We start from the raw sequence: 12790 nt of genomic DNA, 5'->3' as shown, positions 1-12790 counted from the left end.
ACATGCCATGTTAATGAGTTAATGGCCATTAATATTGTAGTCCTCTATGTTATATGTTTTTATAGTCATATGTTTTGTAGTATATGTTTGTGTTATAGTCGTATGTTTATGATGTATGTTATTAGTAGATTTTCTTTGCTTGACATTAGCCTCATTCCTTTATTTTTACCTTGATACAGGGAAATGATTTATGGAAGGCAAAAAGATTCGTGGCAGCTTGGCTTGTGTGTTGAGGTTGAATGGATTGAATGGACTGCGTGACGATCGAGGATGATGTTGTTTTTAAGTCTTTTTATTTATGTTTGTATGTATTTCCGCATTTAGTATTTAAACAAATTAAAGTTATATTTTATGTTTTGTAACAATGGGATCCCATACGATATCACATTTTATTTTATAGTTTTACCTTATCTTGTATTGGTACAATATTTTGGTTTTAAATAAAGTTATGTTATTTATGATGTATGTTTCCCAAAAATAGTAGCCATGTCTAGTAGTTTTAATGGTCCAAGGTCTTAGAAATAGTTGGGTCATTACATCCCTGCCCTTGCATCAATATTTCGTAGACTTCCTAAAGTTCGTAGGGATAGCTCCCTTTCAACTCTGCCCCAATTCTTATTTGGTGCTCGCGTGGATGAATGTTCTGTATTGGAAGCGGAATTGGCCCGCACCTTCCGCTACGGAAATCCTGTACTTGTACCGCTTTCGTACAACCCCGAGGAAGAAGACCAACAGGGGTGAGTACTATGCCTTGATATAGTACGTCACCTCATCTCTCGACTACAGAGCTCCCCATCATAACAAGAACCATTCTCGTGATTACAAGGATGCTTTCTTCTTCACGAACGGGTTTCCCATAACAACCCAACCTTGATCCTCGACTGTAGGGAATAATGCCTTTATAGCCATTGTAGTTGACAAATATTTTAAATGAAATAAATAATTGAATTATTATATATATAGACTATGCCTAATATTTTGTTGATAACATTAAGTAAATATCAGAAAATTCTAAAGTTTATCTTTGTGGTCTTAATATCATATTGGTATGAGAGGATCGAGATTAAGATAATAAACTTAAAATAGTTCGCAGTAAAATAAAGTTATGGAATCTTTAGATTAATTACTGCTAGTACGGTTCGCTAGTATTATGAAAACAAGTGACCTAGATCCGGGTCACTAGTGTAGTAGGACACTTTAGTGAAAGTACTTTATATATAGTGAGATATAGAGCTAGACCAGATGTAATTTGTTAACACTTGTTTAAACACTATTTCATAGTATTAAGCAAACACATCAAACGATGATCATATACACGATGATCTTAATCCTGGGGTTGCTATGAACTCCTATATATGTTATCTGATTCTTTTATTTATGCGTTAAGGTTTGTCAGAATGATCAGTCTAGGAACAATTGTTTTGGGGACTCAATGATATATATGGTTGAGGACATAGTTTTACAGATATGAAATCTATACCTTCTTATAGATTGAATAATGATTCCCTATTGGGTTGACTTTTGGAACTAAAAAGGTTATGAGCGCTCACGTCGCAAACTTGTTGTGACACAACCTTATCTAGTAAAGTCAATGGTACTCTAGGAACAAGATATAGCAAAAAGGGTAAAATAATAATTTTATTCTCTTTTAATTATGAATCGTTAATAGAGGATGAACTTTGTATGAAATGATTATATCAATGGACACTTTATTCTTTAATAAAGTACTCTGTAAATATATGTCTATAATTATCAAGAGTTTAATCTTATATTTATAGTGGAGTAATCATGAGAGTAAAAATATGATTATTTAATCAAAGAGCTTTGATTAATAATCTAATATTTATTGGAGCTTGATGTTACAGGTCCATAGGTCCCCAGGGTGGATCTATCAACACCATATCAAGGTAAGAGTTGATACAAGAGTAAAACTGCAATTTTGAAATTTGAGAAGAATTTTATTCTTTGGGTCAAGTATACAATTATGTGATAATTAAGGTTAAATAATTAATTTAGAATTAATTATTAAATTTTCTAAAATATATTTATTAATTTAAATATTGAATTTTGAAATCCATATATATAAATAAATTTATTTATTTATTTGAGTGGGAGAAAATAAAATTGGTAAGTCAAAGATTGATTTTAGTTAAATAAATAAATAAAAGAAAAATGCAATATCCCTAAAATGGGAAAATAGCAGCTCAAGCATGACACAGTTCAAGGGTTGTGCCATGCTTGTGGCACTGTACTGATATTGATCAGTGTTGGTTTTATTTAATTAATAATTTGAAAATTTATATTTTAAAATTTGCTAAGTTAGATTTTACCTAAATCAAATCCTATCATCATTATGATATTATTATTATTAGGAATAATAAGGTAATAGAATAATCTCTCTCTATACATATGATATAGAATAATAAGAAGAAAAAAGAATCAGATACAATGCATGAGAATTGTTTTTAGAATTTTTGTCAAACAAAAATATTATCACCTTCTTCTTAATTCTAACATTTCTCAGACCATAATCCACGTTCTCATGTGTTGAGAAATACTTGTGATTCCTAAATTACAAACCCATGTTCTCTATGTGCCCACACACATCTTGTGGTGTATATAACACTCCACAAGATTGTGGTTTGAGTACTCAAAGTGTTGGATAGGAAGATCAATTTATATACGAAAAGACTCAAGGACACTTGATACGCTTCATGAGGTAAATACTTATGTTCATGAATATTTATGTATATGTTTATATGATATATATAAATATATTGTATATTTATATGTATGTTGCATGATTAATAATATTGTATGTTAATGTTTCTATCTGGATGTTTCTATGAGAAATGAAAATTTTAATTATTGTGCCCAAATGGGCCCACCACACCTATTCCCCTATGCACTCTAATTGTTTTTCCAACATCGACTTCTCCAGGGTTGGTGAGTATCTTCCCAACCATTCTCTTTTTTCTATTTCTTTGATGATTTCGTGTTCTTTACTTAGTCACTGTTGAATAGATCCCTTCCGCCATACTCCATACATCCAAATCTTTGAGGACCTTCTCCAGGAGATGAAATCCCTTCCTGAGCAAGACCTGGAGCTCAGGTTTTTGGTGACAGAGGAAAACTTCTGTAACGACCCGAATTTGCTAATCGGGCTTAGGGCCTTGATTAGTGTGCCTGGAGGGCAATAAGTGGTTCAATATGCTTATATGTGAATTTATGTGTATATATGATTGTGATGCATGTTTAATTGAGTTAAATGTGCATGTGGGCCCCGTCTGGATATTAGGGGCATAAATGTGATAAATGAAATATATATGTTGTATATGTGTGATATGCCTGTACAGCACGATCTGAGACAGTTCTGGGGAGCAGTTAGCCAGAGAGTCACAACGGGGTTGAGATTCGGACTCGGGGCAAGTCGAGGGGTAATTCGGGTATTAGTTGAGTTATGGGATTATCGAGACATGAAAATAAATATTTGGAGATATATTTGAGGATAGAATGTCTAGGCGGGAATATTGGGAAATTTTATCATTTTGCCCTCGGGGACGTTTTGGTACCCCGAGCCTTGAGGTAACCCTTTAGACTTAAGTCAAATAAAACAAAAAGGGGAAACATTTAGAAGCTGTAGAAACCGACCTATTCTCTTTTTCCTTCAGCTAAAGATAGTTTATCTCTTCCTTCTTCACTCACTCTCTAAGGCAAAACACAAGAAGAAATTCAAAGGAATTGGCAAGGGATTAAGGGGGATTTCAGCTGGGAAACTTGAGAGCTTGAAGCTTGGGGAATTCAGGATCAACTTCAAGGATTGAGTTCAGCAAGAGGGTAAGTTTTAATTATGGGTTTACGCTTTAGTTTGCAGCTGGTTTGTAAGAATTGCATGCTAGTTAAGTTTGGTGTGTTCTTGAGTACTTTAGATGGGTTTTGGAGTAGCTTTTGATGGGATTTTGGTGTTGTTATTGAGCTGGAGTGTGTGTTAAAATCTGGGTTTGATAGGTGAGTTAGCTTGAGGAAAGGTAAGGAAAAATGGTGGAAAATCTGGGTTCGGTGGGGAGCGCCGCGACCCTAGAAGGGGTGCGCCGCGGCCCGTGTGTGCTCGCAGCCATGGGAGGCTCAGAAAACTCAGGCGCACCGCGGTGCTTGCAGGGCGCGCCGCGGCCCGTGTGGAGGTCAGTGAAGAGCTAGCCTCTGTTTTGAGGCTAGCCGCGGCTCTAGAGGGTGGGGCCGCGACCCTTAGTGTCTGTGAGGATTTTAATGATATTTTTGACTTGGGAACTTAAAGGGGAAGGCTCGGGATGGATTATATCATCCGGATTGATAGAATTCAAGGTCCCGGAGGTTAGGGATTAAGGCTCGGAGTCATTTAATGAATTAGAATTTGATGGATGGTCATTGTTAATATGTTGTGACTAGGGTCTCGGCGAGGCTCACGTTGGAGGACTGTGCTCGGGGCATCGGTGCTCAGAAAGCTCGGAACTCAGGTAAGAGAACCTTGTTCCCATAGAGCTTGTGTGCAGGGCTGAGCCCAATGTGTTTGAATGAACTGATATGCATGGCTGAGCCCAGTGTGATTGAATGGATTAGTATGCAGGGCCGAGCCCAATATGTTAGAACTGTGGGGCGTAGCCCTTATCTGTTTGTGCTAGAATGCTATGCTTGCTTGCTATGCTTTGTGAGTTATGATGTGAATGGTCGGCTTGAGCCGGAAACGGTGTAGATCGAGAACGGCGGAGGGCCGGGAACAGCGTTGGGCACGTTGAGTGCGAGGCCAAGAACGGCAAGGGGCCGGGAGCAGCGCTGAGCACGTGGAGTGCGAGTTGCTAGGGCGGGTCCCTAGAAGGATACCTGGGATATCCTCATGGCATGGTCCGCGAACCCAGGGCTCGGTAAATGCCTGGGACAGCTAGACCGTACGTGTTTAGCCTTTGGTGGCATGTTTATATGTTTGATGTATGTGTTGCATATGTTATCTGCTTGTGGGTTCTCTTGCTGGGCTTCGGCTCACAGATGCTCTGTGGTGCGGGTAAAGGGTACAGAGGTGATCAACCAACCATGAGTACAGCAGGCGTGAGGCGGCGTGTACATGTTTGGCCAGCCTGGCCGCCACGGCCAGAGGATTTTGGGAGATGCTTGTATATAAACTCTGATTTTGTCGTCTAGTCGACTTGGTTTAGTTAATATGTTGTAAACAATTCTAAACTGTATTTTGGGGATCCCAAGTGTAAATCTTTTATGGTTTTCTATGGATATTAATATTTCTGAGGTTTTCTCTCCGTTTATAGCTTAATTACACTGTTTGATCTAAAGCCTCGGTTAGCGAGATGAAAGCACATTTCTAAACTCACTTAGTAACGGCTCTAAGGATGTAGGGCGTTACAACTTCGTTGCATTGGGATTTCTTAGCGCGGGGCAAAATATCAACAATCTTGAGCTGACAAAGTATCGCCAATCCAAGAAGTCTCTGGAGCTGACATCTCACACATCAATTATATTGATGGGCGCGCCCTGATGATGCTAAACCAACAACTTCAGGTGGAGCGGCTGAAGAATATTCGGGCTGCAGAGGCAGTTAGAGAAGCCCAAGAAGAGCGGGAGCTCGAGGAGGAGCTCGAGGTGGGGATGGAGGTTTCTCAACTCGCCTCAAGTAAATCTCCCCTTACTCTATACCATGCCATAAATGTAGGGGACAGGGAAGTCCTGAGCATGTCTAGGCTTCTCTAGCCCTTATTCATTGTGGCCAGATTGCGCACTGACATTAGACTAGGGAAAAGTATTAGGATTACTTATATCTGATAGACGTCTACCTTCACTTCCCGAGGAGACAATTACCTCCTTGGGGCTTTATACCCATAGACCATGTGACATCTCTCAACTCCAACTTGTTATGCTAATATGGCACCAACTTGAGTTGTGAGATGGGAGATAAAGCTAGACACCTCCACTGCTTGCACGAAGACATAACTTATGGTGGGCTTCTGAGAAGCCTATAGTACTGTTTTATGTCTCCGTTTTGGAATTTTTGCTAACAAGTTCTTTGTTCTTTCAGGCCACATGGGGCTAGCTGATATTGCCTGATCAGCCCTAAAGCTGGGAGCGCCCCCAAGCTCCTTGTTCGCCAAAGAACCATCATGTTCTCGGGAGGAACCTAACTCTCCTACACTAGCTAACAGGCAGAGGGTTTCCTCTCCACCCGCAGATTTTCCCATGACAAACTTGCCTCAAGACGTTGGTGAAGTAGCCCAAAGCTCAGACCAACAAGAGTTGGCTTCTCTCCCCAGACTTTTAGTATACCCCAAGAGGGGGATCTGTTGGAGTAGCACCAGGCGATGCTCCAGAATTTTGATGCGGGGATGGTGGAGGGAAACAGACTCCTTCATGAAACTATGGAGGCCTGTCGCCAACTGAAGCCTTCGCAAGAGCGACCTATCGTGCCTCTGATAAGTCAGGCTGAGCTGGAGACTCTCTTCTTCGCCAAGCTAGGGGAAGTTGTCGCCCTTCTCACGACCGAGCTCCTTTAGGGGGTGAGCTTGACCATGTCCAAGTTGACCGCCCGTAGCTTTGCCCAGTTAGGTGACAACAATGAGGCCTCTCTTATTTCTCAATTTTGGTAAGCCATTGTCTGGGTAAGTCACCCGTTCTCGGCATCTTACTTTGCTTACCCTCCACACTTCTTGAACTAATTTTTCTTTTTATGCAGTCAACCTTGTCTTGTCAACGCTTAGGCGATATCATGATGAAGAAGTCATATGAACTCTAGCAGGCCCATGAAAAGATAGATGTTCTCAAGGAAAAGAACTGAGTCCCTACAGAAGAGCTCACTCGCCTTTAGGCCGCCTTGGAAGTCGAATAGAAACACTCTTCGGAACTTGAGGAGGGTACCCTCAAGACCTCCAAATAGTTTCAAAAGGCCAAGGAGGAGGGTAAGAAGCCAATGGTGGAGTTCGCTCAGGGAGTCCGAGAAATCTTTCAGAGCTGATATTGGTGAGAGAAAAGCCATCCAAGCCATGTAGATGAACTGGTCCTCTCAGCATCAGGAGGACAACCTCAAGTAGGAAGTTGAGACAATTACTGAGGATTCCTTTTACATGGCCTGGTATCATAATCAGGAGATGAGCCTCGACTTCACGGGAGAACCCGAGAAGTACAAACTCCTCTTCGAAGAGCATCTATGGGAAACTCAAAATGCGAAGGCAGCTAAGACTATGGCTCGCAAGGCCAGGAAGGCTCTAGACATGGACACAATCATTTACCTAGTAGAGGAGGCCTCAGAGGGCCACATGGTGTGACTATCTCATTTATGCCCATGTGTCATAGTTTATTGGGGTACATACAATTAAAGCTTGAGCTCCCGAGCTTTGTTGCACTAATTTATTGCCATGACTATACTATTATCATCGAATTGAAGCTTAGTATATAGGCAACACAGACTTTGTTAATTCAACTCTGCATAATCGTAACTCACGAGAACCCTAAGTTGCCGACTTAGGTCTTGTGCTCCAGTCTCAAAGACTTGATTCTTTATCGACTTCTCTTAGTACTTAGACAATTTTTAGGCATTTAGTGTTGCTCTATAGGCTCATGGTCCTCGATAGTAACTTTAATGCATCCTTGCATCCCCGAGTTCCAACAGCTCAGGAAGGGGTCAGCCTGCGGTACTTAGAGCTCGAGGTTCTTCCTGCCAGTGTCTAGATGATCATGCATTTAGTGTTTCTTCTTAGGCTCACGGTTCTAAGAGTAACTTTGATGCGGGGTCAAGTGAGGGCACTTGACTATTCTACGCATTCGAGTTTCAACGACTCAGGCTTTGAGGAGGTCTTTTTGCACTGTAGGGTTTTGCCATAGTTCTCAACGCTTAGGACATATAGTGTTGTCTTCCAGGCTCATTGTCCTTGAAAGTAAATTTAATGTCTTCCTGTGTTACCAAGTCCCAATGACTCAGATCCCTATGAGGTCATTCACACTAAGCCACCAGCCCCCCGTGTACATAGCCACCGATGGGTCATCTTGAGCCTTTCGATTTGCCCCCTGAGTACACAACTCATGACCTAATCATATAGAAGTCATGAAATCATCATCCTAGATTCAGGCAATCGAGTTCCCCACCCTTAGACTAGGTTTTTCGCGACACTCAAGTTTTAGCACTCGAGGTCTAGCTCTGAATTCTGATGACTCGGGCTTCCATTCATATTTTGAGATCATAGGACTAGGTTATTGGTCCCCAGGCACAATGTCCACGGGAGGCAACCAAAGTCCACTCTCTTGCTACTTGGGTTTTTTACTCTTGGTCGATTTCTGACTCCGAGTGCTAGTGAGCCAGGCCCCCACTCACATCTCGAGATCGAGGGACCTAGTTGTTACTTCTCGGGCACGGAGTCCATGGAAGGTAACCCTAAGTCCACTCTCGCACTATTTTGGGGCTATTAGTGCAAGGTTCTACAGAGTATTATGCTTAAATCTTAGGTGACTTAGGCTCGTTCCCGAGTACTGACGACTCAGACTTTCATTCACATCTCGAGGATTGGGAATTTGATAGTACTCCTTGGGCATGCGTTGTCCTTGGGAGAATATGCTAAATCCAATCTTCCATTACTTTGATATCTTTGGCACTAGGTGTTTCTCAGGCCAGTTACCTATGGGGTCTCATGATATTAGGAATGCTTCACTCATCGACTAGCTTAGCTTCCTAAGTCGTCGACTTCCCAATGGTATTTTTTCTTGTGGATTACCGAGGACTTGGTCAGCGCTCCTCTGGCCAAGTGTCCATGGGAGGTAACCTAAGTCCATGCCTCAGGATCGAGTATAGATGAATTGGTCTTTCGTTCGCATCTTGAGATCAAGGGACTTGGTCAGTGCTCCTCGGGCACAATGTCCACGGGAGGTGACCTAAGTCAGTTCTCACTTTTCTAGGATTCTTAGTATCCAGTCCCCAGACGCTAAGCCTACTCCCCTCTAAAAAAGATTGGTTTATTAGGTCGCGGACAAGACTTTTTAGTTTCCTAGGTTTTTCTATTCTCGGAATACTGACACTAGGCTTACTCCGTGTTTGACAAACTTAGTGTCCTAGGTCATCCTCCGCAAGGCGTGGTACTCTACGAGGCTGCCCTAACTCCATGCCCCCCAAGTGATCGAAGACTAGTCTGCGTTCACTTGTCCAGGCTAGTGAGCGGGTGCTCTACGAGTAGTACATACAGAATAAAAGAAACTAACAAATATAAGCAAAACAAATTTACCATGTTTTGTCTACATAGTTTCCATTAATTGTGCCCAGAGGCTGCAAGGAGATAATACAAATTAATAAATTTATTGCTCATATCACTGGTAATACCAGCACAAATGCTCAACATTCCAGGCAAGATGTATTAATTCCCTACTCACTCGGGCTAATTTATATGTCCCCAAACATACAACGCTCTCGACTTGGTATGGGCCTTCCCAGTTGGGTCCCAACACTCTCGCACCAGGGTCTCGGGTGGCTAAGAAGACTCTTCACAACACCAGATCTCTGACCCCAAACTTTCTAACCTTCACTTTAGAGTTGAAATACCTGGCCACTTTATGCTGGTAGGACGCTACTCGAAGCTGAGAAGCTTCATGGAGCTCCTACAAAAGGTCCATCGACTCTCAGAGTAATGCTTGGTTTATGGTCAGATCATACGTATCCCATCGGTGCATGGATATTGCTGCCTCAACTAGGAGCGTGGCCTCATACCCACATGTTAAAGAGAATGGAAGTGGCCAATGGAGGTTTTTGCAATAGTGTGGTAGATCTACAATGCCCTAGGCAGCTCCTCTGGCCAAGTGCCTTTTCCCTGTTCAAGCCTTTTCTTCAAGGTAACTTTGAGTGCCCTATTGACTGCCTCCACCTGACCGTTTGCCTATGGGTGGGCCACAGAGGAAAAGCTCTTGACAACCCCATGCCACTGACAGATGTTTGTGAACACCTCGCTGTCAAACTGCAAGCCGTTGATAGAGACTATTTTTCTCGTGAGCCCATAGCAAAAATCTAATGCCTTCTTAGAAGTGATTGTAGCGCATGGCTAGGCCTCGACCCACTTCGTGAAGTAGTCGACTGCCACTATTGCATACTTCACCCCTCATTCACCCGTGGGCAATGACCTATCAGATATTCTCGAATATAGTTATAGCCACATTCACATTTATTAACAGGGATTTAATCCCTTATCACAACCCGGGTGCATTTTTGTTACCTCGAGTCGCGAGCTGAAAGTATAAAGTGATCCCGAGCACGATCTCTAATCCCGAGCCTCAGCGGTATAACCTAGTCACAAGGCAATAATGGATAACCATCAATCACCTGGATATTTAAGAGTTTCAAGGTATAATTCTAGCCTTTGGGATCCCGAATTCTATTAAACTAGGTAGTATAATCCTTCCTGAACCTTTATGTTTGAGTTCTCGAGCTTAAAATGCTTAATTGGACAATGTTCTCTATTTGAGCTGTGGTGCCTCTAGCAAGTTTCATAGCCCTCTACAAGTCAGAGGGCCTGAGTCCTGAATTTCCTAGACATGCACCGCGGCACAACCACATAGTGTCACGACGCTAAGGAAGTTTAGCGAACCCCTTAGGCCTCTGAGTTCATGCGGGCCGCAACGCTCCAAGAACAGCGCCGTGGCGCGACCCTAAGAACCCGAAAATTTCCCGTTTTCCCTGCATTTTCCCCTGAGCTAAACTTATCAAAATCCATCCTACACAAGAGCCTAAGCCACAATTTACTTTCAAAACTTCAATATTACACTCATTGCACCATAAACACATAAAAAACTCAACCTAAAACCTCAGCCAAACTTTAAATCCAGATCATCGAACTCAAAACTCTAGAGCACCATAAAAACTAAACTCAAACCTAATCAAAATAGAATTGAAGCTTACCTCTATTACAATTGTGACCCTAAACTTGAACCCCACCAATCCTAGCCTCAGCTCCTTCAATTTCCCCAACATCCACCTCAACAATCCTCAAGAGCCCCAAGCACATCAAGGTGAAAGAGAGAGAGAGAGAGAAGGAGAGGCTATGTTTTGTTTTTCTGGTTGCCTCTAGGCTTCCTAAGGCCCCTAGATAGGCAAGGCAGCCTAAGACTATGCCTATCCCTTGCCACAAAAGACCAAAAAGTCGCTAGATCAAGGCTTACTCTATAATGCCCCCAAGGGCAAAATTGTCTTTGTGTCCCATTTCCCGCTAACCCTCAAATAGCCTTATAAATTTTCGATTAACCTCGACATACACAAATAATCACCAAATAACTACCTGTTACCCAGTAAATCCTAAATAAGCACTACGTTCCCAAAATACCCCTAGGCTCACCCTGAGCCGAGTATTTAATCCCGTTGTGACTATTTCGCTAATCCGCTCACTAGGATCGCCTTAGACAACACATCTCAAATATATTTCCACAATGTTGTGGTCTCTGTCAAATTTCGTAACTCTCAATATCATTTTACAAAGTGTGAAAAATCACATTTTTCACATTATTTAGTCTAATATTATATTATCTAAACTAATGTAACATTCCCCTACATAGAATAAATAATCACTTCTTGTAACACTTATTTAAACAATCAAACATTATATTATAATATAATATTCCACCACTTGATTAAATAATTACTCTCTCTATAGGAACCATTGCATTAGTGTATAATGTAAAATGTCTTTCGACTTGAATTTTACATTAGTGTAATTATTACAAAGCTTGTTGAAATTTTGGTTGCCAAAGTATTAACCAACTATTCATTGATAACAAACTGGTGATAACACACACAACTTTGGTATGTTCACCTGAGACCTCAATGTCTCACTTTGCACCATTAATGTCCATGTGTACATTCCATTCATAGACTTTTCTTTAGAATGACTCCCAATTCTCATGAAGGGCGGCACCACCCCTAGGTCTATATATGTAGAACTTTTACGATATTTTGTTACCTTGAAATACTTGTCTTCTAAAGACTGAGTTATATTAAAAACAACCTTTCGGTTTTAACACTCATTTTTGTAACACGCTAGTACTCATATATCAGACTGGACACAATTTGAGTACTACTAATATTCACTTGATTGACTTTTTATTACTTATTAAACCTAATACTAGTTACATAACTAGTATTTAGATAAGTTACCATCAATCGTGAATCTCTATAGGGAGTCTAAATCTCATCTATTGAGGTGTAGAAATGATTCCATTTGAATCATTTCTTTTCTTATGTATGCATACTTAATCACTCCTCTCCTTATTTTATTCAAACCTTGTGCTAGCTATAATTTGATTAAAATAGTTACACCTTTTTTCATTAAAATAGTAAGTTTGACCCCAAGTCAACACTCCCACTATTTTCACACTTTAATACTCAAGATAAACACATTTTCTTGAATATTAGTTCTAGAAACCTCTTTATTTCTATAACTCTCCTAATGTTTTAAATTGATTCATTCTCATACCAAATATCATATAAACAAGAAATTTAGACATCAAACATGTCTAGATTATTCTTTTTACACATATATAGCTAAGGTAATTTAGAATGTGGAATTTGAAATCACATAACTTGTATGTATATATTTTAATAAGATGACCAAATTAATCAATCTTTTCAACAAAATAAATTGATTAAATTTGGAGCATCATCCCCAAATTTCTCACATTAGTGATAATAAAATATCTTTTTAAAATAAAAATCTCTTCATCTCTTCATAACTCTCTAGAATTATCAAGCCTTTTGATGTATTTTCTACCCAAGTGCTTTGTGGATTGAAAATGG

This window comes from Humulus lupulus, chromosome 3 (genome assembly GCF_963169125.1).
Source record: "Humulus lupulus chromosome 3, drHumLupu1.1, whole genome shotgun sequence".
Lineage (NCBI taxonomy): Eukaryota > Viridiplantae > Streptophyta > Magnoliopsida > Rosales > Cannabaceae > Humulus > Humulus lupulus.
The sequence above is the reverse complement of the archived record's forward strand: the minus strand, read 5'-3'. Positions refer to the sequence as shown.